Here is a 23,872-nt window from a genome sequence, read left to right as displayed (position 1 = left end):
TACTGTACCAGGTACGGCTGAGCAAAGGGATGCTATGCAGTTCCTGCCTTTAGATGAGCACAATGTCTCCTTTAGCAAACACTCCCAATGGAGTATCTATGCTACAAGGGGAGCTATCTTAGAAAATGCAACCAAGCACGATGAGTATATCAGATCGTAATAAAGTACGGGGGTGAGATGAAGGAAAGAGGAATCAGCTCTGCCTGAGTGGGTCAAAGAAAGCCTCAGTTCCTTGAGTTAAGCTGCAAAGCATTAAAAACTATTCCCCAAGAATATCCAAAACAGAATAAATGATATCATAAAGACACCATGGCATGAGAAATCAGAGATTATTTCCAGACATATGAGTAGATCCTTCCCTGTACATATAAAAGGGATAAAGTAAACAATGGATAGAAAAGGAGGGGGTGAGTAGCTAGGCAAATAGGTTTCTTAAAGGCCTCTTAGGAAATACTTAATAAACCTGACTTCAAAAATCTGTCCTGCCTCATGGAACAACTCGTTCTAGTGAAAGAGACAATTCAGTATAAGACTATTAAAGGATAAGATCAATGGAGAAAAACAAAATAGAGAAAAGGGGTTAGGAAGTGGGGGTTGAAAGAGAGCAGACCATGTCATATAGAATGTTAACAAGTCAGCAGCAGTAGGGGGAGATTTGGACAGAGACCAGAAAGCACTAAAGAAACCAACATGAGGGTGTTCACGAGGACTATGCAGCACTGAGGATTGCTAACGAAAGGGGATGGGGGCAAGTGAAATGAGAAACAGCAGGGCCAGGCCAGGGACAGACTCAAAAGAAGGGAAATTACACAGTCCTTTCTGGACAGTTGGCGTTCATGGCTGCCATCCAGACATAATTATTTAAAAGGACTTTCTTTCTCAGAATAGTTCCAATCTGGATAATAAATATGTCATCAATCTGTTTATAGGTGACTTTAAGACCTTCACCTTTTCTTCTGGAAAGCCCTTAAATAGGGGTTAGGCAAGAGGATGACACAGTAAGATCTACTTCCTCCCACACAAGAATCACTCTGGCTCCTGAGTTAAGGGAGGGTGCCGAGGCCAGAGTGAGGAGGGATGGGGAGATGGTTGCACTAGACCAAGCAGGAGATGAGGATGCCCTGGGGTGCAGCAGAAAGGCGCAGCATGGTCTCCTTTTGTTTTGTTTCCATGGTGATCTGTAGGACTTCCTGATGGGGTAGGTGTTGGTTGTAAAATAATGACAGAAGAACCCCCATGCTCCCAAAATCTCTACATATTCTTGCCGCTTATTTCTGGTATTGACATTTTGCCTAAAGAAGAAAACCAAGATCCAATCTGGTTATTTTTAAATAATTTCGATTTTATAGAAAAGTTGTAAGGTTAGAACAAAGAACATTGATAAAGCCTTCTCTTCCCCACCCAAGGATGACTCCAAGGTTTTGAGTCTGAGCACTTAGAGGTTGGCAATCCTTTTCTCCTAGAACTGGATGGCCCTTGGCATAGTAATAGAAGTAGATAATGCTTAGCTACTAGAAGAAAGAGTCCTGATGTTCGAAATCTTACAAAAAGTGAGCAATAGCTCAGAGACCCCTTTGCTCTGTACCTGAGAATCTGCCTTGAACACAGAATGGTTTAATAAAAGCAGAACCACATCTGTTATAACTGCAGCAAAGAGAGGCAAGTGGTGGAAATGTAAAGGCCTGTCTTCCACTGAGCCAGGCACTATGAAATTTACAAAACTGTACAAATGCCAAGTTCTCCACCCCACCCCACCCCATATGTTTTTGGACTTGAAAAGTAAAGTTTTTTATTAAAATTACATTTCTGTACATTGCTAATGTAGCATTTTAGCATAGGTTTCATTTTGACCATGGTAGGTACCAATGGGTTTATCTCCTCTAAACCAATGTTGTTTGAGATTATTGGTAGATTTGAAGAGTGCGGGAGGGAGTCTGGGAGCAGGACGTCCAAGAACTCCTTCAAAACACCTTGGCCAGGGACCCCGAGCAACATGGCTGCTAGCTGCCCACTTGCTACCATGGTATATCATAGTTCATTGGCTCTCTGTCTCTCTCTCTCTCTCTCTCTCTCTCTCTCCCTCCCTCCCTCCCTTCCTGTCTCTGTGTCTCTGTGTCTGTTTCTGTTTGTCTCTGTCTCTGTCTCTCTCCCTCTTTCTGTGTATGTGTATGCATGTATGCATACACACACACACACACACACACACACACACACACACGTGCACATGCATGTGATATCCTCTCTCCTATTCTCTCTGTGTGTCATTCTCTCTTTCCCTATCTTGAATTTCCTTGCATCATTATCTTTCTAATTCCATGTGTCTTTCTCTAAATGTGTGATATCCTCTCTCTAATTCTCCTACACATTATTCTCTCTCTCCTTCTCTTTCTATAATTTCCCCCTCTCTCTCTAAGTCTGTGTATCAATATCTCTCTTCTCTTTCACCCCCCCCTACAGTTTTTTTTTTTCTGCCAGCAAGTCTTCCCCCTTTCTGTCCTCCTCCTACAGGAGCTGCCCTGTCCATCACTGAGCCATCAGCAGCTCAAGCATCATTGCTCCCTGACTGCCAAATCCAAGATGTCTCCTAACTATGGCATAAAGACCAATAAATCACATTATTTGTCTTGCTTCCCAGCAACTAAATGAATGCTCAGAACAGAAAAGAGCTCAATACATAGTATTTTTTCCTGCTCATTGCCCATTACTCTCAGGATAGCATATCTTCCTTCACCTGTGTATTCCCTCAATATCTCTCTTGGCTGGCTTCCCTAACGGTGCTTCATGCCTCAAGGAAGTGCAGTTACTGTTTTCTCCTCACCACCCTGAGCCAGCCCATCATAGCATGCTATTTCATGGAACAGCAAATTTTCAGAACGTGTGGCGTGGCCTGGTCTACTCATCTTGTCCAAATATGTTTCTATGTTTCCTCCTCCTCCTCCTCCTCCTCCTCCTCCTCCTCCTCCTCCTCCTCCTCCTCCTCCTCCTCCTCACGTCTTTCCTCTACACCTGTGAACATCTTCAGCCTCCCAGAAGCTGCCACATGCATTATCATTTCTACACTTCAGTGCCCATGCCACTTTTCCCCATAAATGATCTCTAGTTGCTCAAATTGGTCCACCCTTCAAAATCCAACTCATGTCCCCTCTCCTATTGGGCCCTCAGGATACACCATGGATGTCATTTTGCACTGCATCACATAATTAACACAAGGATCAGAAGTCAGCTACGTTTCTTTTGCCAGTGTTTACCTAGCATGTATCCTTTACAGGGCCACTCAGTCTCAGAGAGAAGGGAATACCACGGTTCACTGTGATGTCCACCAGTGTACCTGGGGCAGAGAAGCAATTTATTTGGCAGTTACTAACAGGCTTCTGATAATCCTTATAACCGCTTGTATGGGAGCCTAATAACTTCCCCCATCCCATCATGCAGTTTTTTTCTCAGTATAACGACACCGTAGGGCCAACACTCTAACGTGAGAAAAGGACTAAGCTGCTACTTCAACCCCTTTCTAACTTCAGCTCAGGCCCAGCACAGAGCCATCCATCTATCGAGCTTTCGACTCCCTCCTCCTCCACAAAGAAAGGAGCCATTTTCTGATCAGCAACTGTCAGCTGCTCACTTTTTTTAAGCCTAACCCTGCACTGTAGAAATATCCATTTCAAATTATATCTGCCTCTCTGACCACCCAATACAGATGCCTGTTTTTGACTACTCATTACCAAAACCATAATCAGAATGGTAAATTTCCTAAGACTAGGGTGTGTATCTACACCTCACCACATCATAACACTTGGCACCAAGGATAAAACTGAGGCCAAAGTGGGTAACTGAACAAGAGAGGAGGTGTGCAGCTCTCCCGTGGTTCTAAAATGTAAGGGACATTTTATCATGGGCAACTGTCTGGGATATTCCACAATCCAGGATTAATTACACTTGCCATGTTGCTTCGGAGAATTTTCACTTTTACTCTTTTTATCATTTGTGTCTGTATATGCCTGTGTGGTATTTTCTGTGTGAGCACGGGTGGGCTCATCCATTCATGTACATGTGGAGGGATAGACGTTGATGTCAGATGTCTTGCTCAGTCACCCTCAGCTTATTTTGTTTTTTTTGTTTTGTTTTGTTTTCGTTTTGGTTTTGGTTTTGGTTTTTTTTTTTGGGGGGGGGACAGTGTCGGGGTCTCTCACTAGACCCGAAGCCCACTGTTTGGGCTAGACTGGATAACCAACCCTCAGTAGAGATCCTCCCGTCTCTGCCACTCCCCAGCAATGGCACGCCAACTTTTAGGTTAGTACTGAAGACCAGAACCAAAATCTTCACGACTTCACAAGCACTTTGCCCACTGAGCAATCTTCCAGCCCACACATTCTATGTCCTGGGTGTTAGCCAGCTCTCTAATAGTAACAACCAACTTGGGGTGACTTCACTGATGGAAAAATCCAGAGAAAGAAACAAAACTGTGCTGAATGACAAAGTATCAGAAAGGCTGTGCAGAGCATGAGTGGGCAAATCATTAGACTTGGGACTCTGCATCACCTGACATCCGTGTTTGTTATTATGGCAATGCGGTTTATTGGGTTCCATCTATATCTGGCTTTGTGATCGTGGGTGCTCACTGCTTGCCAACTCCAATGTCTATAAGAGCAGAAAGAAGGAGACAAGTGATCAATGTTACTTTTGGCTTTAAAGTTCATGATCCATCATCTAAATTGATATTTTAAGTATTGAAGCTGAAAAATGAAATTATTGCAATTAATATTTAAACACAGAAAGTGTTTCGTGATAAAGGACCCAGCTCAGACTTTAAACATTTGGAGGAAGCATTTGGCTAGTTCAGAGCCTGTACTTTAATCAGCCTACCTGCCTACACTTTTGGAAAACAGTTTATAATTGCAGAATTGGAGGAGACTGAATTTGATCACAATCCCAACTGCCACTCAGTATATTCTTTGCCAGCACAGAGTGGCTTTATACAATTTCACTGTCTCCTCGTTCCAAATGCAATTCTGAAGCCAGCAAAGTCAGAACTGTCACTGCAGTTGGAGATTTTCTTTATCAAATGATTCAGCCTTAAATGTCCCTTCTCAGACCTCCATTTGCTCATGTCATTATCCCTGCCTCTGCCTCTGCCTCTGCCTCCTTCAAGCCCTTCCAATCAAACCCACCGGCATTACTGGCCTGTTCTCTTTACAAATATTTCTCCAGGTAATAACCTTTCTGGGCACTCAGGATTCTGCCTATTTTGAACAGGCTATCTTCCTTAATGAATAGCATTTTCTTTGGAAATAATAAGGCAATCTAATTACCTTCTTGAGTGTCTCACATCTTTGTCCTCTCACACTTTCTCTGCTTGAAACAGCACTTACCCAACTGTTGGCATAGCTACATTCTTCTTATCTCTCCCATTTCAACCCACATATTACTATCTCCATGCGGCTTTTCCTGATCTCCACCTCTCCAACAACTGCCACTCTCCATTATCTCCTTATCTGGTCCCAAATTAAGTTTACCATTACATCATGCTTGGAGAGACTTTTGAGCTCTGTAATTAAATATCATCGTATAAGGGCAGGGACTATTTTTATAATATTCACCACCTCATTAGTATCCTGGAAATCTAGAACTACAGTGAGACAAAGGAGGTCCCAGTGAATATTGTTTGAATAAGTGGACAAATGAAAAATGGAAGGTAAAAGGGACAATGTAAGACACAGAGTGGCCCTGTCCTAAAGTGTTCCCTTCACCTTGGGTTCTCCAGCTTTGGTCACTGTTTCAGCCACTGCCATGATTCTTCCCACAGTGAGAAACGGGATGGTCTTGTGTGAAAACACCCAGGTTAAAATTTAAATTGTGCCATTTACTAACTCTAGGATTTCAGCAAGTCTCTGACCTGGCCAAACACATTTTTTTTTTTTTTACCCTAGAATAGACTGTACAGGGTAGCTGTGAGAATAAAATGAGATCATGTCTAAAAACATGTATTATGGTTGCTGAATAAATATTAATTCCTGTTGTTTCTATCCCTGCATGCCCCCAACCCCAAGCCAGAGTGTGCCAGTTTTCCTTTAACGCTTTGGCTCAGGTGTGGACATCTTCTCTTGGTTCTCCTCAGCACATTTGAGATAGGCTGGCACTTTACTAATTGCTAAGAGAAAAACAAAAGGTAATCAAATAGAAAGCAGGATGGGGCAGAATGGTTCCCTCAGAACAGGATCTAGCTTCCATTACAGCTGAGTTTCTTAGACCCAAAGACTGTGCTGTACTCTGAATGGATTCCAAACGGAAAGAGGTGCTGTGGAACAAACTATTTTCTTCATTTGTCTATTCATTCATTTATTCATTCATTTATTCATTCAACATTGGCTGTATTTAATTATCAACAGCCAGTTGGTCACTCCCTTTTAGCCAACTGGTAAAAACTGAGTTTGAGAAAGAAGAGCAGCAGAAACTAAAGGAAATTCGAGGGAATGAAGGTATAATTGTCATTCTCCTGGAAATAAGGTTGTCAGATGCTACCAGGGACATGGGAGAGGAGAGGAACAGGACACCAAGTCAAAATTCAAAAATAGTTCTTCCTGTCATATTTTTTTCTATTTTTATTAAGACCAGAATCAAAACGCTTGAATGTCTTGACAAAAATCAATAGAAGATGCAAGTCAAAATCTTAAATTTAGCACGTGTCCCGAATATACAGAATGTTTGTCACACTCTGTCAAGGGAAGGACCCATAATGAAGGGTCAAAGTCTACTCTTAACCTTGGACTGGGGAGGAAAGTCGGTCAAGGGCAGAGACTCCAAACACTGCCTGATGTGCATTATGCAAAGGTATATGCTCTGTGACCTACCTGTAGAGACCTCTGCATAGACCGGGCAGCACCCTGAGTCTGTAGTTACTGAATCTTGGGGTCCAGGAGTTCTTGGAGAGGCATTCCAATGGTCAGTGTACCCTATTATGTGGTCACTCAAAGAGATAAGAGCAAAGGACTATTTATCCCTAGAAATGAAGTATTTAAGTTTTTTTTATCAACCAGTACTGTGATTTCTGTTTATCAGAGATTATCATAACCCAGTTATTTCTCAAAATGATCAAGACTCTAGACCAGACTCTGAAGCTCATTCCCAGCCCAACCAGCTGTGGCCTTCTCTTTCTGACTATGAAAGTGCTTGTATAGGATGTGCCAGGGACTTTGCTAAAGGCACTTGGGGAAGGACATTTAAGGGATCAGAAAGAGAGACACCATCAAAACAAATATCAAAGCCCTCTTGTTTGTCTCACACCTACCTCTCCATTTGGCAAAGGTGAAATCTGTATTTCTTCTCTTTGACTAGAGGCTCCAGGAAAACAGAGACTGAGAGAAGGAAACAGCTATCAAATCAGATAAAATAGGAAAATAACATTACACTAGACACCTCTCATACTGAGAGTCCTTTGTATATTCAATATGTAGCTGTTGACAGTGCCTACTATGAGACAAGCTTTATGCTTTCCAATGCTATCATCATAATTAAAGCAAAATTAAACCTTAATTCTTTCTTCTTTATAGAATTCTATGCTGTATATTTGATACACATGCCCCCATTTAGTACTCAAAATTCTACAATAAGATATTATTATGCCCATTTTGCAGAAAAACTAACCAATATTTAGACAAGTTTAAGTGCATTGCCCCTAAAATGCACAGCTGGCAAAGGCTGGATCAGGTTTATATGACAAAAGAAGGAAGAAAGAAAGAAAGAAAGAAAGAAAGAAAGAAAGAAAGAAAGAAAGAAAGAAAGAAAGAAAAGGAAAATCCCTTCCTTCTTCTTCCAGTTCAGTTCAGTGGCTCAGCTGGTAAAGGAGCTTGCTGTGGAGTCTAACCACCTAAGTCCAATCTCTGGACCCATGTGGTAGGAGAGAACTATGACCAATTCAAGTTAACTACTACAGTATGCATGTCACACCCTCCCATAAATAAATAAATGGAAAAGCAATTTTAACCTCATCTTAGAAGATTCCACTTTGCATCCTAGAGGGACCTGGAAGAAGGGATTTTCTTTCTTTCCTTCTTTCTTCCTTTCCTCCTTTCTTTCTTTCTTTTGGTGACGGCTATTCTTGGTTGTCAAGTTGACTACATCTAGAATGAACTACAACAATCCAGAAACGAAGGGCATACTTATGAGAGATTATTTTTGCTTGATTTTAAATGGGTGAATCAGTTCTGGTCCAGACCTCTGAGGTAGGAAGACACATAGCTTTGATCTGGATCTTGAGGCAGGAAGACACACCTTTAATCTGGGCCACACCTTCTACTGGAAGCCTATATGAGGACATGGAAGAAGGAAGCTTTTGCTCTTTGCCTGATTGCTCAATTTCTTCACTACCATTAGAGCCTACTTCTTCAGAATTCCAGTATATATCGAAGACTAGATGAGACATCCAGTCTAATGGACTGAGCAACTTCTGGATTCGTGGACCTTCCATTCATAACCTGTCATTGGACCATAGAGTGTAATAAGTGATTATATATATGAGTAAGTCTTATAAATCTCATATATATAAAACATAAAATACATTTTAAATATATATATATTTGAAATATATGTATGTATATATGTGTATATATATATTCATTCTATAAGTTCTGATACTCTAGAGATCCTAGACTAATATACTACCCATGGATGATAAGCCATCTTGGCCTGCCAGCTCATCTTACCAGTTGAGCAGACCCCACTGAGGCAGACTCAGACTTCCCCAGTGAACTTAGTAGGAAAAAAGAAATAATATTTGCTCTAGACTTAAATGAGAAAAGGAAAGAAATTCCAGGTACATCCAGTGATTATTTTCATGTTGTGATCAGTTAAACACGCCACCTCTCCAAGGATGTACCTGTGAATATGTCAGCAAGCTGGGACCACACCTAAAGAAAACTCCATTTATATCAAGCCAGCATGGAAAATATGTGTTCCTCTCACTCATGAAGGATAGAGATTCCTTCCAGAAATTGTGGAAGAAATAAATGAACAAAATAGAAATAAGCTAAGGCAATGGGGGCCATAATATGTAGACACAGAAACAATCAGGATGATAATATTTTTTTTTCAATCTCTATGAATTTCCAAATACATGCCCTTCATGTCCAATAAGAAGGGAGTCTCTGGTTGAAGATCTGGCCATTGTTGAGTAGAGCTGACTTAATTTGCTGTGCTGGCAAAATGGAGGTAGCTCTATTACAGAAAATAGTGTTCTGTGGGGTGATCGCTGAAAACCATTTGGCAAACAGCAAGGAGGGTGGCAAGCCCACAGCCCAGGAAGGGCCAGCTCTTGATCATAGCAGCATTCTGCAGAAGTGCTTCCGTTGGTGTTTCTGAGTTGCTGGTTGATTAGGTTTCAGTTAAATCAATAAAGTCTTCAGTTAAATCAATTAACTCTTTAGGAGATATTACTGTATAATTATAATATGGAGAAAATTGCCATCAACCTTCTCTTGCTTTGGCTTAATTATTCATGCACTTGTAATCCAATAGCCACCTCCCATCCCCCAGAAAGCAATCTAAGAAAGAAACTGGCAAACATTTCAGAGGCCAGACTCATTTCCAATTGGCAAAAAAAATCAAATGAAGAATGGACTTATTTCTCAGTTGTATGAAGAAGATAAATATTATTTTAAATCAATCACTGAACAGATAGCTTAGCATAGTGAAATTCACCATGTGCTGAGTAGGACCACGTGTCAAATTCAAATAAGTGCTTTGTGAGCATCATCTCACTTCACATCTCACCTGCAAAATCTTAGAAGATAAGTATCATCATCCCCATTTCCAATGTGGAAGCATGCTGAGTCAAAAAGAGAGGATTTAAGCCTACTATGTTTTGAGTCTAACCATTCCAACATTTGTATATTGAAGTCCAAACCTCCAGGGTATCAGAATTTGTTCTTCTATAATAATGGGGTTGAGACAAAATTATTTACTTAAAATGTGCTTACACTAGAGGAAGAGGGTAAATGTCCAATGATATATATGACTGAGGTCTGTATAAAAGAGGCAATTTAGAAACAGAGAGAATCCCATGAATGGATGAAGTCAGAGACCAAAATGATATTGCTGCAAACCAAGGAATGTCAAAGATAACCAGCAAACCACCAGAATTCATGACAAAAGAATAGACTAGATTCATCTCCCAGAAGAGATCAGCCCTGCTGGTCTTGACTTGGCACTTCTAGCTTCCAGAAACTAGACAATAAATTTCTTTTGTTTAAGTCAGCTCATTCAGGGCTCTGTATTGCAGCAACCTGAGTAAAACAACATACTTAGGTCCTAAAAGTCCATGCCTGTTCACTGGGCCATGGGGTATAGGTAGGTGTCATTTATTGTTGCTATTGAATCCACCAACCTGGTTGGTCACCCTGATATCAACTCAATTGGAAGTTAACTGAGATAACAGAGAGCCGTCTGACAGTATCTCAAAATACTGTGGCTTCCTTCCCCACAGTGTCACCTTTCACCCATTTATGACCTACCTAGTCTTTGTAAGAAATCCACAGTACCTCATACTTTGAGTTATCATAGTATGTGTCCCTCGTTCACTGGCTTAACTATATTTTCTGAACCCATACTTTGCTCCTATTAGTATTTCACAGATCTCTCATTCTAATAGAGGAACACAATCAAGAGGATTATTGTGCCTAAAATTACAGGCTGGTCTTAGGATCCTACAAATATCAAGATAGATTTTCTGCTCTGTTCTAAGTGATTCTTCTTAAAGTAAATCATAAGATAGACATTTCAAAACACCAAGACACAGAGGCCAGAAGATAATTGAATTGCTTTCTTCGCTCTGTATTCCAGGAAGTGCTAAGCAATATTGAACAAATACATACTACTTTTCAGAACTCTACCAGTGGGATTTATCTCTTTTCAAGTATCTGCGTAGCTCTGAACTTGCATTTCTGAAGTGCAAATTCTCACACAGAATAGCAAGGACCAGTCTTGTTCTCTGTTACAAGCACATGACAACAAAAGTACAGAAGCAATGCCTTCAAACATCAGACAATGGGGGGTACACAAGCGTGGTCTATGGAGGAAGGGAAAAGCAAGGTGAAATTCCTAATCCTCCCTGGTTTCTATAAAGGAGAGTCACCTTCCAAACTTTTATAAGTGAGGAAATGAAGCAGAGCTAAGCAGCCTTGGTTACTAAAAGAGAAAAATCAGAGTCCATGAAAACTAAGAGTGCTGATGTTCGTACACCAGAATATACAGAGAGCAGAATAACAAAAAGAAGGAGTATTCAAGGAAGGAACCATTCTAGAGGCTCCCTAGACTAGCTTCCAAGCTTAGAAACAGACTCTAAATAACTGAGCTTCATAACATAATAAGATGACTGACAGCCTTTCCAGCAAGACAGTAATATTCAAACACTCAGCATCTCAACACTTATAATGTGTGATGTCCAAACAAAAATTATTAGCCACACCAATAAGCCAACATACGTCCTATATGTCAGAGAAATAGGAAGTAGTTTTTAATCATAGAAGAATCAGTTTATCATTTCAAATTAATTGTTAAAATATGGTCAATGAATTTAAACATAATAAAGAAATGAACTGTATAAAAAAATGAAACACATGAGAAACTTTTTAAACTATAGAAATTAAAATCTCATTGAGTTGATTCAACCATTGAGTGTGGATTAGACAGAGCAGGAAAGCAAAATGGGACCAGTGAACTGGATTACACAGCAACAAATAAAAGCTAAACTTTATAACAAACAGGCCAAAGGTTTTTAAAGGCAATAACAGACTGAGGACTAATGATACAATAGAAAACTGTGTAAACTACATGACAGTTAAGTCTCAAAGAAGAGAGAAGTGAGCAAAAAAAAAAATGTTTTAAACAATGCCTGAAAAATTCAAATTTATAAAACTGTAAACTCATAAGTCTTTTTTATTAATCATAAAACTCCAGGTAGGATTAACCCTATGAAAATCACAGCCATCTATGCCAAAACTTAGCATCAATTTATCGTTTGCTGAAAATTATTGCTAAAGATATTTTAGGCCAGGCGGTGGTGGCGCACACCTTTAATCCCAGCACTCAGGAAGCAGGGGCAGGTGGATCTTTGTGAGTTTGAGTTAGCCTAGCCTACAGAGCAAGTTCCAGAACAGCCAGGACTGTTACACAGAGAAACCCTGTCTTGAAAAATAAAAATAAAAAATAAAAAGAGATATGTTCAAAGCAATCAGAGGATAAAAGGCATAAAAGGATGGATGCTGGGAAAGGGAGAATAATTTTTCTTCAGTTATGTAGCCACTTGTGAGTTATCTACGCTCCAGTAAGGAAGCCTCCACCCACGCTCATGCAAGCAACCTTCATTAAACTCAAGAGATCATTTTTTTAAAATGGCATAAAAATTAAGAAAGTAACTGTTAGAAACAAAAAGTAGTCATAGAGAATGAGGGTGAGGGATAATAGAGGGTGCTAGGCAATGAATATGATCAAAATGCAATATAAATAAGAATAAAATTGGCAAAGAATATATAAAAATATTTTAAAGGCATAATACTTAAAAATGGGCAAGATTGTAGTATTCTCATCAGAAACAAGGCAAACAAAGATGATAAAATATTGAACTAAAACAAACAAATTCTTTAAACTTGCTAACTTAAGATTCTGGGAACAGTAAGTATGTCTTTCAAAAGCTAAATTATGTAGGTGCATTCTTTAGTAGACTTGGTGTGGTAGTTTGAAAAAAAAAATGGCCCCCAAAGGGAGTGGCACTATTAGGAGGCGTGACCTTGTTGGAGGAAGTATTTTACTGTGCAAGCAGGCTTTGAGGTCTCTTTTGCTCAAGCTTCCCTCAGTGTGACTGTCAGTTGACTTCCTGCTGCTTTCAAGATGTAGGACTCTTAGCTCCTCCAACACCACATCTGCCTGCATGCTGCCATCATGCTTCCTGCCATGATGATAATGGACTGAACCTCTGAAACTGGGGTGGAGACATCACAGTTGAATGTTTTCTTTATAAGAGTTGCCGTGGCCACAGTGTTTCTTCACGGCACTAGAAAACCCTAAGACACTTGGGTTAGAAGAACCTCTTGCTAGGAACGCAAGCATGACAAAGAACTTTAAATGAGGTCCATTGAGTTCAAGTAAGGTGATATAACACATGTTGGAAAAGGCCTATACAGAGAGAATATAAAAGAATTCTCAGTTTTTTAAAAAGCATAAATGATAACTTCAAACAACAATAACTATACATGGTGAATTTGAATGATGTGGAAGTAAAATAAAAGCCAGCAACACAAAACAGGGTTGGAAGAAACAGAAGTACACTGTTGTAAGGTACATTAATTATGTGCTGTACAGTAATTGAATTGGAGCTAAAAAATATGCATTTTAACCTTGGGAATGAGTAGATAGGTGATAGCTAGATACACAGGCAAGAGATCTGATCAGCCAACAACGATGATAAAACAAATCTTAGAAACAATGGAAAGAGAGAAGGAAAGAGAAGGATTTTAAAGAATAGATTAAATAACTAACAATATGCCCAGAAATATGAGAAATTATACTAATTGCAAAAGTTCTCGTATTCAAATTGAAAGTCAAAAAATCAAGAAATCAGATTTTGAATGAGAGAAGACTCAACTATATGCTGGGTGGATAAAATATTCCTTAAACACCATACGATGGAAAAAGATATCTTTCAGATAATAATAATAATAGAGTGACTTTATTACTGTCGCACAAAGGGAAACTCAGAAAAATGAGAAAGGAAGCATTTCACAGTGATACCTGGTGAATTCGTCAAAAATATGAAAACATCCAAAATGTCTGTGTACCTGGTAACAGAGCATCATGAACCTAAGAAAACACAATAAAGATTAAGTAAATCTTCAATTATTATTGAAAATTTCTACAGTCCTTGCTCAGCATAACAAGCCAACAGAAAAAAACACTGTCAATCAGGCTCACCAAACTGATACAGAACACTCTAACCTTTAACAGAATTCACATTCAAATGCATAGTCAATAAGAAAACTCCTAGGATGAGCTCTAAGGAATTTCAAATTTTATAAATGATATAAATGATATGACATGTTTTCTATATATGATAAAATTGATCAAATCAATAAAAAAATCTTTGAAAATCCTCCAGAGTTTGAAAATTATGTATTGTGCTTCCAAAGACCCAAACATCAAAGAACACAAATCAAAGAGAAGAAAAGTTAGAAAATATCTTTCATTTGATGATAATTAGAACTCTGTATGAAGTAATATTTTAGATGCATTCAAAACAATATTTAGAGGAAATTTCATATCTTTACATTCTAATATTATAAGATAGACATAAAATATATGAGCCCTTACCTTCAAAAATAAGAAAAAATAAATTCAACACAACACAGAGGGATAAAATATAAATATCAGAAAATGAATTTAGTGGTAAATGTAGCTATAATCCTTTCCTTTGTGTGTATATATGGGATTTATTAGAGTGACTTACAGATTGTGGTCCGAGCAGTCTAACGATGGCTGTCTCCTGACAGAAAGGCCGAGGACCCAGCCATTGTTCAGTTCATGACACCGATGTCTCCACAGTCCTGATCTGATGCCGGAGTCCCAGGTAATTCCCAGAGAGCTCCTGCTCTTCCATGTATGTTGGAATTCAAAGAAGTAGGTACAAATACCCGTGAAAGAGTGCCTCAGAAAAAGGACAGATGAACTTGCCAGCAAGAGTGAAGAAAAGCAGGCAAAAGGCAAAGGCTTCATTCTTTCATGTCCTTTTATGTAGGCTGCCACCAGCAGCTTCAAGCCTCTGTCAGTGGGTCCTGGGAATCGAACTTAGGACCATTGGAAGGGCAGTAGCACTCTTAACTGTTAAGCCATCTCTCCAGCCCTAAAAGTAGCTATAATTTTATAATATTTTACAATACTTAAAGAAGCTGTATATGTTTTAGTAATTATTGGCATTATTCTAAGAAACACTACATGAAATTTAACTATGTGTTCTGTGAGCTTTAAGTGTACACATATTTGTTTATATTAAGACCCCTTGTAATGGCTTACTAAATACTTGTAATTTTACTTTTACTGATGTGTTCTGCCTTTGCTTATTGCCAAGAACTTCCAATGGATGCCTCCAATGTGTCATAACCCACCTGAGAGACAGACAGGAAAACAATTTACTACAATACTATCAGAGTATGAATAAGCATCAAGAGAGTATAAGGATAAGGAAAATGAGCCCCCCACCTTGAGAGCTCTCAATTACAATTACCTGTAGATACTGTCTGATTTAGAGACACAAAAGCTAGAGTCTGTGATGGCTGCTGCATAGCTTTGAAGGTTTCAGTTCCTGGACAGATTAGAAGAGGAACAGGGCGATTTCACACCTGGGAGAGTGAAGACAGCGCACCAGTCTCTTGCTAAACAGACAAATGTGGTTGGAATCAGGTAAACTAATGGAGGCAGGCACTCCTAAGTGGCTAAGGCCAGTGATATGGACGGAACCATACCATGAAATTTTCGTCTGTGCCTTCATCTTATAACTCTCCGTCTGCAACATGGTCAAGTGCAACTTGGAAGGGACTCTAAATTCATCAAGGTAGAGACACTAAAGGGAAAGGAACATCTAAACTTGTCAAGGTAAAGGAAAGGATGGCCACTCTATTGATGGAATTCTGAAAGGTGACCTGCTTTGGGGTTCTCCTTGCTCGTGTGTTGTGCTAAGGCAGACATAGGTTTAATCAGCCCGTTATATTACTGGTTCATTTTAAACATGATTTAATCCTTAGAACATCTCAATACCTAACAAATCTACCAGGAGCTCAGTACACATGATTTCATGAGTATGGCGAACTTGAGATTTGTCTGTGATTTTAGGGTTTATTAGCCAAGCCAACTTGCCACAGGTCTCTGCTTTCCTAGTTTTCAAATGAGCATAGTTACTTCTAAAGTTACCCACTCCAAGATCCACAAAATACAAACTGAGACTCTCAGGAAAAGGTTTCCACCACCGTTGTGCAGGCAGGCAGGCAGGCAGTCCAGGCATGCCCAACTTGGTCTTAAATAACAAGTATGTTTATATTACAAGCAGGAAGAGAAATGGAAGGTTTTATAAACCAGTCAGTTTGCCTTTTAAAATATTCTCTTAGTCATCAGATGTAAACAGAAATATATATATACACATATATATATATATATGTTACCTAAAAAGTGTATAAAATTTCCTTTATAAAATCCAAACACAATTGAACCTGAGAATTAAAGGTCACTCGTGAAGATGTTTGCCTCACTGTATACTAACCACTTTCATTTAAAAGTAATCCCCTGTGACATTTGGATTCTGAAAACTGTAATTGTACTTAGAGAATTGTATCAGAGGTTCTGACTCTTTTGCCAAGACGCATTTTTAGCTGAAACTAAATGTGATTGTGAGTTTGGAAAACAAGCAATTTCAGGTGAATCTGACCAGGTCAAGGTTCTCAACAGTTACTCTCCTGTGGGCTTCTCGTTGGTTGCTTTCAGGCAGAAGCAGAGGTCAGCCAGGTTCCATTTCCTTCACTGTTGTCTGAAAAAGCAATCTGTAGCAATCTGAGGTGATCAACAGCATCACCGAAGCGAAGAGAGAGGAAAGTGCTTCTGTCTGAGCGCTGACACCACTTGGGATGCAGCAACAGCTTCAAGAAGGTGAGAAGTCTGCTTTTCTGGAGGTGAGCTGTCTGAGCTCCTAAACAAGGCAGCCTCCACTAAGCCCCACTTCATCCGTATTTTGTCTGTCTCTAACAGCGGCCTTGAATCCCTTAGCCAACACTGTCTCTACTGTATGAGATTAATTACTGTGACATCACTGAGATGTTTGGGTTTGGATTAGACTTGGGTAAAATAAATTTAAGGAATACTAGACAGATGTGATAGAATGATTCAAACGATATTTCTAATTCTATGCCTGCTGTGTCTATTGAGGAATAAACATGAACAAGGATGTGTATCTATATTTAATCGCAAATACTGTCAATAGTCTCCCAAAAAAAAGCCAATTTTGATAACAAAGGGCATCATCCCACTGCTACAGGGATGGTATCCAATGAGCATTCTGAAACTAAAATAGAAGCTGCCAATTGTGGCATGAATTTTATTGGTCTACCTGAAGACACATGCTAATACAGAGTTCTACTGGGTCAATCAAAATAGGCAACTAGAAACAATTAATCAGCAAACCCAATGCTTTCTTGTGGTTGTTGAGAAAACCAGATGTAGACAGCATATCCCTGTGTTTCTCCCAAGGCTTCTTCACAGTGGTCCTGTTTCTGCAGCATCTGGCTGTCTGGGCAGGAGTTCCAAAAACTGAAAGTGAAGTAGCTGCATTTTAATTACTATAATTCTTTGGTATCAAAGGAGTTTGGCCAACAAACTCATCCTGCACACGTCCCTATACTTTGGGAGAAATAGACCTATGGACAGTTATAGAACTGAGTCAACTTCCTTAATACCAACCACTTTTCTCACTAGACAAGTAAAAGAATGAAAAAACTTGATGTTCTGATATTGGCACTATGTCGTGTCCTACAAATACACAGGGTTTAAGACAGAAAGAAGCCTTGAAAAATCCAAATGGTAATAGGATACCCAGAATCAAAGACTTGCCAAATGTGCCAGGTAGTGGAGGCACACAATCCCAGCAACTGGGAGGCAGAGGCAGGCAGATCTCTTTGAGTTCGAGGCCAGCCTGAGCTACAGAGTGAGTTCCAGGAAGGGCTCCAAAGCTACACAGAAAAATTCTGTCTCAAAAAAAAAAAAAAAAAAAGATTTGTCAAATGTTGTAAGCAAAGTATCAGCAATTGAGTTTATGGCTCATTAATTGAAAATAAATGAAAAAGGTTACTTAGGAATATCTTCTTCATTTTATTGCTATAGTTCTTTGGCACAGTAGGGTAACTAGAGTCTATGACAATGTAGTAAATGTTTATGAAGAACTAGAGAGAAGGAAATCTAAGGCTCCAGACCCAAAGAAGTGGGAAAAGTTTAAAACAGTTGGAACTCTAATTACCCTGCACTAGTTCTGTAGTATCAAATTACCATTTTATAGTGATTAATATGCACAACTACGTGCTAATCAAAATTTAATTTTTATGATGCTGTATACAGTGCTCTATGTCTGCCATGCAAGTGCTCTCCCACTGAACTACATCCCATGCACATTTTTAGAAATTATTACAATAAATTTATGTATTAATATCTCTCTTTCTCTCTCTCTCTCTCTCTCTCTCTCTCTCTCTCGTGTGTGTGTGTGTGTGTGTGTGTGTGTGTGTGTGTGTGTGTTTAAATGGGCACATGTGACATAAAAAATATGTGGAAATCAGAGGTCAATTTTCAGGAGCCAGTCTTTGCTTTCCACCACATGGATCCTGGGAATCAAACTCAGGTCACCAGGCTTGGCAGCAAGCACCCTTATTCTTAACCTGCTGAGCCATCTTACCCTCCCCCAAACCCATTCTCAAAGGAACAATCTGAGCAATTAAACCTGAGTGCTAAGTGTGACTACCCGGTATCAATGTAATTATGAATTAGTGAGCACAGTAAATAAATAAACAAATAAATCTAGAAATTTTTGTAATTTTCTTCTAATACAAATTCAAAAAAAATACATAGATTTTAAAAACTACTACATAGATGGCAGGTGATAGTCTCATGGCAGGGTAGAAGGACACAGATTTTTTTTTTAAGAATTTATTTTTATTTCTGCTTGTATGGGTGTGAGAGAGAGAGTGTGTGCACATATGTGCAGGTACCCATGGAGGCCAGAAGAGGACATCAGATCCCCTGGAACTACAGTCACAGGGAATAGTGAGCCTCCCAAATTGGATCTGGGTCTAAATTCTGGTCCTCTGAAAGAGTATTCCAGTACTCCTAACCACTGAGCCATCTGTCTAATCCCAGAATCATCTGCCTTACACTTCTAAAAATGGGTGTAACACAGAGCCCCTTACTGAAACCAACTGCCCTGCTTTTAAGCCTGAAAGCTGGTTTTCAGAGGCCAAATATTAGAGCAAGCTGTATTAAATGCCTATATCATCTTGACTAAGCCAAATTTAAGTTTCCTCAGTAATGTAACCTAACTCTCCCCTTCCTGAAGTACTCAGGATCTGGGGTATAAAAACTCAGCCAGTCCCAACACCTACAAAACATGCACTTTAAGAAGCTGGTAAAGGAGACAGCCTGGCTGGGCTCGAACTCAGACTCCCTGTATTCATACCCAGTAACCAGTGGAGGTACTGTGGCAGCTGTGATAGCGACAGCACTCACTGTACCATGCAAGCCTCAGAGCCCAGCAAGTGCTCTTTTAATATAATGAAAGAATATAAAACAATAGATCAGTTCACCCACCCTTATCTAGAGGACCAAGACACTCAAAATATCTGTGTTCCAAAGATACCCCCACAACAGACTGCTGGCAATGGTTGAGAGACAGCCCGAACTGACCTACTCTGGTGGTAGGATGGCCAAACACCCTAATTGTTGTGCTAGAAACCCCATCCAAAGACTGAGGGATCTGGATGCAGAGATCCATGGCTAGGCCCCGGGTGGAGCTCTGGGAGTCCAATTAGCGAGAATGAGGAGGGTTTATATGAGCGAGAATTGTTGAGACCAAGGTTGGATAAAGCACAGGGACAAATAGCCAAACAAATAGAAACACATGAACTATGAATCAATGGCTGAGGGATCCCCAACTGGATCAGGCCCTCTGAGTGGGTGAGACAGTTGATTGGCCTGATCTGTTTGGGAGGCATCCAGGCAGTAGGACCGGGTCCTGTGCTCATTGCATGAGTCGGCTGTTTGAAACCTGGGGCCTATGCAGGGTCGCTTGGCTTGGCGTGGGAGGAGGGCACTGGACCTGCCTGGACTAAGTCTACCAGGTTGATCTCAGTCCGTGGGGAAGGCTTTGCCCTGGAGGAGGTGGGAATGGGGGGTGGGCTGGGGGGAAGGTGAGGGGGGCGGGAGGGGGGAGAACAAGGGAATCCATGGCTGATATGTAGAACTGAATTGTATTGCAAAATAAAAAAAAATAAAAATAAAAATAAATCTGTGTTCATGCTGTGGTCACCCCGCAAACCATGGGCAGGGAACCATCAGAACCATCACCATTGATTCCCAAATCTCCAGATCTGAGCTCTAGGTTTCATTTAACCACAATTCATGAGCATTTACCCTTTAAAACAGATCTGGGTGGCCTTCTAAGTTACTCTTGATTACACAGATGCAAAATCCTAGGCTAAGAAGCTCTTGAGATAATGAGGTGAGAGGAACGCATGGAAACCGATGTACTGGGCTCAGTGTCCTGAAGGATCATGATGTCTTTAGTATCTCAGAGCTGTAGTGTCCTGCTGCTAAGTGACTGAAGGACAGAGAGGATGACTTTCATCCACTTTACTGCTGATGCTCATGGATGAAAGCATCTTCTGCCTAGTCTAGGCTTTCCTGACAGAGAGGATGCTGCTGACCTGTAAGAGGACGTAGAGGCTTAAGGTGGAAAGCAGTGTAGCCACTCTGGATCTGCAACCTAAAACAGCATTGCCTAACAATTTCTATTTCAGACTTGAATTAAGATCCCAAGCAAAATACGTTAAGTCGAATCTGTGAATGCTCAGTTGTGAAAGCAAGGGAATACTTTTCCTGATGGGTTAGTTTCTCTGTATTCCATGAAGGCAATGAATTTTATTAAGAACTTCCAGCTTCGTGTTAAACTCCCCCTGGACCAGTAAATTGCTTTCCCTCTATAGGTAAGACAGGAGTCTTCAAGCCCATGTAACAATATATCAGGCATTATTTTTTTTTAAAAAACTGTATGTAGATGTTCATATGAGTGCAGGTACATCTGGGTCATCGCACACATGTGGAAGTCATATGACATCCTCGGATGTCTGTTCTTAACTTTCACCTTGTCTGAGACAAGGTCTCTTTAGTGTTGTGTGCCACGGCATACTTCAGGTTGTCTGCTCTGAGTCTTTCATCCCTGCCTATGACACCGTAGTGCTAGGATTAGTGGTGCATTCCCAAGCCCAGTGTATGTGGGTTATGGGAATCCAAACTCAGGTCCTCACTCTTGTGCAGCAAGTGCTCTACAGACTGAGCTGTGTCCTCGGCCATCCATTTATTTTCCATTAGCTTCTCCATGCCATATTTCTCTTAAGAGAAGTTTGAAACCAAGATGAAATAGCTCTGCCTTCTGGGCACTCTCGGCATTTGCTTGATTACTTGATTGCACAGTCTCCCAGACATAGTTTCCTTCGACAAACACCAGAGTCCTTTCCAGGGTTAAACTGCTTCTGAAGATGGTAACCCTTTTCTTATCTCTGTATCTCAACATTCTGAAAGAGCTAAATTGTTATTTATCAAAGATATTTTCATAATTCCAATGGACACATTATGAAAGGTCTATTTTAAATTCTGTGCATATTTCCTAAGCCCTTTGTCCATTTGAGAGACTCAACAAGAATTCTGCCAGATGTTAGTCATCTTGCTTTACTACATGTATATAACTGACAAAATTATTTCTAAGAAACTTCCTGGTTTTTTCTTTTCTTTTCTTTTTTCTTTTTTTTTCTTTTTATTTTTTTGGACTCACTTTCATGATGCACACCTGTTGTTCTTCACTCCTCTTTGTCTCCATAAAATGACTTGTTTGTAGCTGGAGAATTTCTCTCCAGGTCCCACCAAGCCCCGCAGTCCCACAACCTACGTATAAAATAATCACTCAGACGCTTATATTACTTATAAACTGTATGGCCATGGCAGGCTTTTTGTTATCTACTTCTTCTATCTTAAATTAACCCATTTCTATTCATCTATAAGTTGCCACGTGGCTCGTGGCTTACTGGTACCTTACATCTTGCTTGTTATGGTGGTGGCTGGCAGGTCTCTCCCTCTCAGCCTTCCACTTCCCAGCATTCTTCTCTCTCTTTGTCCCGCCTATACTTCCTGCCTGGCCACTGGCCAATCAGTGTTTTATTTATATAGAGCGATATCCACAGCACTTGTTCTTCAGAAATCTTGAAGCAAATCACTCCCCACAACTCAGACTCAACTGAGAGTCTTCCTGTAACCTCTGAAATATGGTTAAGCACTTCAGCTAATGTATTTTCCAGTGCACGAATATCAAGGAGTATTCCTTGCCATCAATTCTCTTTTTTCCATCTCATTGGACATTGTCACATCACAGACACATTGGGACAGTAGTTTCTCATAAGGATCATCTTCTATGTCCTTCCAGAACAGTGATGACTGTTTTCTGACTATCCAGACATATAAGGACAAAATGAAAGCTGAGTGAAATCACAGAATGGAGAGAGAGCTGACCTGTTGAGGACACTGTTCTCTTTACATAACAATAACTGTCGATGGCTTGGGACCCTTGTTGAGGGATCAGAATTGGAATTCTGCCCCTTATTTTGAGCCTTCCTGTGGACGGCCCACACCATGACGTGAAAACCTCTTCCTAATCAAATTAGTTCATTTAATATGACTGTCCACAAAGTGCAGACCATTACCCATACCTATCATTTTATACTGTCTACAAAGTGCAGACCATCACCCATACCTATCATTTTATATGACAAAAAGTGGGCTGCACAGAAACAATAATAAGGTTGTAGCCTGGAGATATGAGAATTTTGTATGCCTCATTTTATCCCAGGTAATCACTTGACACACAGCACAAACATTAATGAATGAAATGAATTAGAATGATTTCAACTAAACAGAGACTAAACTAAATGATTTTAACTAAAATGAGACCTTCCATAATCCCTGTAAATTTTTGATATGTCTTAAGAGCTTATATAAAGCATAATCCATAAAGAGCAGCATGGATCCTAAATAAATGCAAACAGACTAAAGTAGAAAGCTTTGAAAGCATAGGATGCCGTGCAATTTTGTCCCAAACACTTGGTCCAGGTCCCGCCACTTATGAGTCTCTGGTAACAATATCTAAATTACTAGAACAGAATTCTATCTTAATTGCTTTCCAGAACTATTAGCCTGTATATCAAGCCTGTGGTCAAAGGCCATTCCTTTTCACATGAACTTAATTATTTTTATGTTGCTTGAAGACACCAAGGCAAAACAGTCTTGCCAATTTCAAATAAAACATTCATTTTTGCAGTCAGCATTAACAACTGCTACTGTCATTCAGTCAACTCTAGGGCAGGAGTTATTTGGACTTTTTTAGGGGGGGAAGGGGTACATTACTGTCAAGACGAGGTCTTCCTCAGCAGCCCAGTGTAGCCTCAAACTCATCACAATCCCCTAACTTAGTCTCCTCCTATTCAGTTCCTTGGATTCAGATTTTTATAGCATTGATACCTTTAATTTCTTAGAAAATGGAAAAAGAAATATTCAAGGAAAGACCTTAAAAGGTGCTGAAGGAGCTAAGAATCGTGGAAACAGTGACATTTTGCCAGCAGAAGCACAGAAACTTTGTTTACACAGCAAAGCTTGTTAGCCATGGAATTACCCCAAGACATACTGGTCCAAGGAAACCTAAGAGCTGCAGATAAAACAGTCAGTGACTTAGAGCAGAGATATGCCTCCAAATCCCAGCTTACTCCCTGCGTGTGCTCCTGGGCAAACTACACAGCGGCTTTGAGCTTGTGCTGTTATTTTCAAAACTGAGTTCATATTACTATCTTTCAACAAAAGGTCACAGTTATATAGCAGCTACAAATATTTATTTACTAATTCCCTTAATTTGCCTTATATGTTACCTTTTGAAGTGAGTCTTATCACCATCTTCATTTTTATAAAGATAAAGCAAATGTTTCAGTAGGTTAAATAATATGCCCATGTCACACAGTTATTAAATAGAGGACCTCCCCCTGGCAATCAG

At 39.9% G+C, this 23,872-nt stretch overlaps 1 long non-coding RNA gene across 1 annotated transcript in view; it reads right to left on the bottom strand.

Moving 5' to 3' along the window:
* Positions 1-17,095: 17,095 nt before the first annotated feature.
* Positions 17,096-23,872, bottom strand: part of LOC131908421 (uncharacterized) — a 96,878-nt gene continuing 90,101 nt past the window's right edge. The window contains exon 3 of the long non-coding RNA XR_009378587.1: positions 17,096-17,334. This is a non-coding gene — a long non-coding RNA (uncharacterized LOC131908421). The remainder of the gene's footprint in view (positions 17,335-23,872) is intronic.

Source organism: Peromyscus eremicus, chromosome 4, assembly GCF_949786415.1.
Source record: "Peromyscus eremicus chromosome 4, PerEre_H2_v1, whole genome shotgun sequence".
Taxonomy (NCBI): Eukaryota; Metazoa; Chordata; class Mammalia; order Rodentia; family Cricetidae; genus Peromyscus; species Peromyscus eremicus.
The sequence above is the reverse complement of the archived record's forward strand: the minus strand, read 5'-3'. Positions and strand labels throughout refer to the sequence as shown.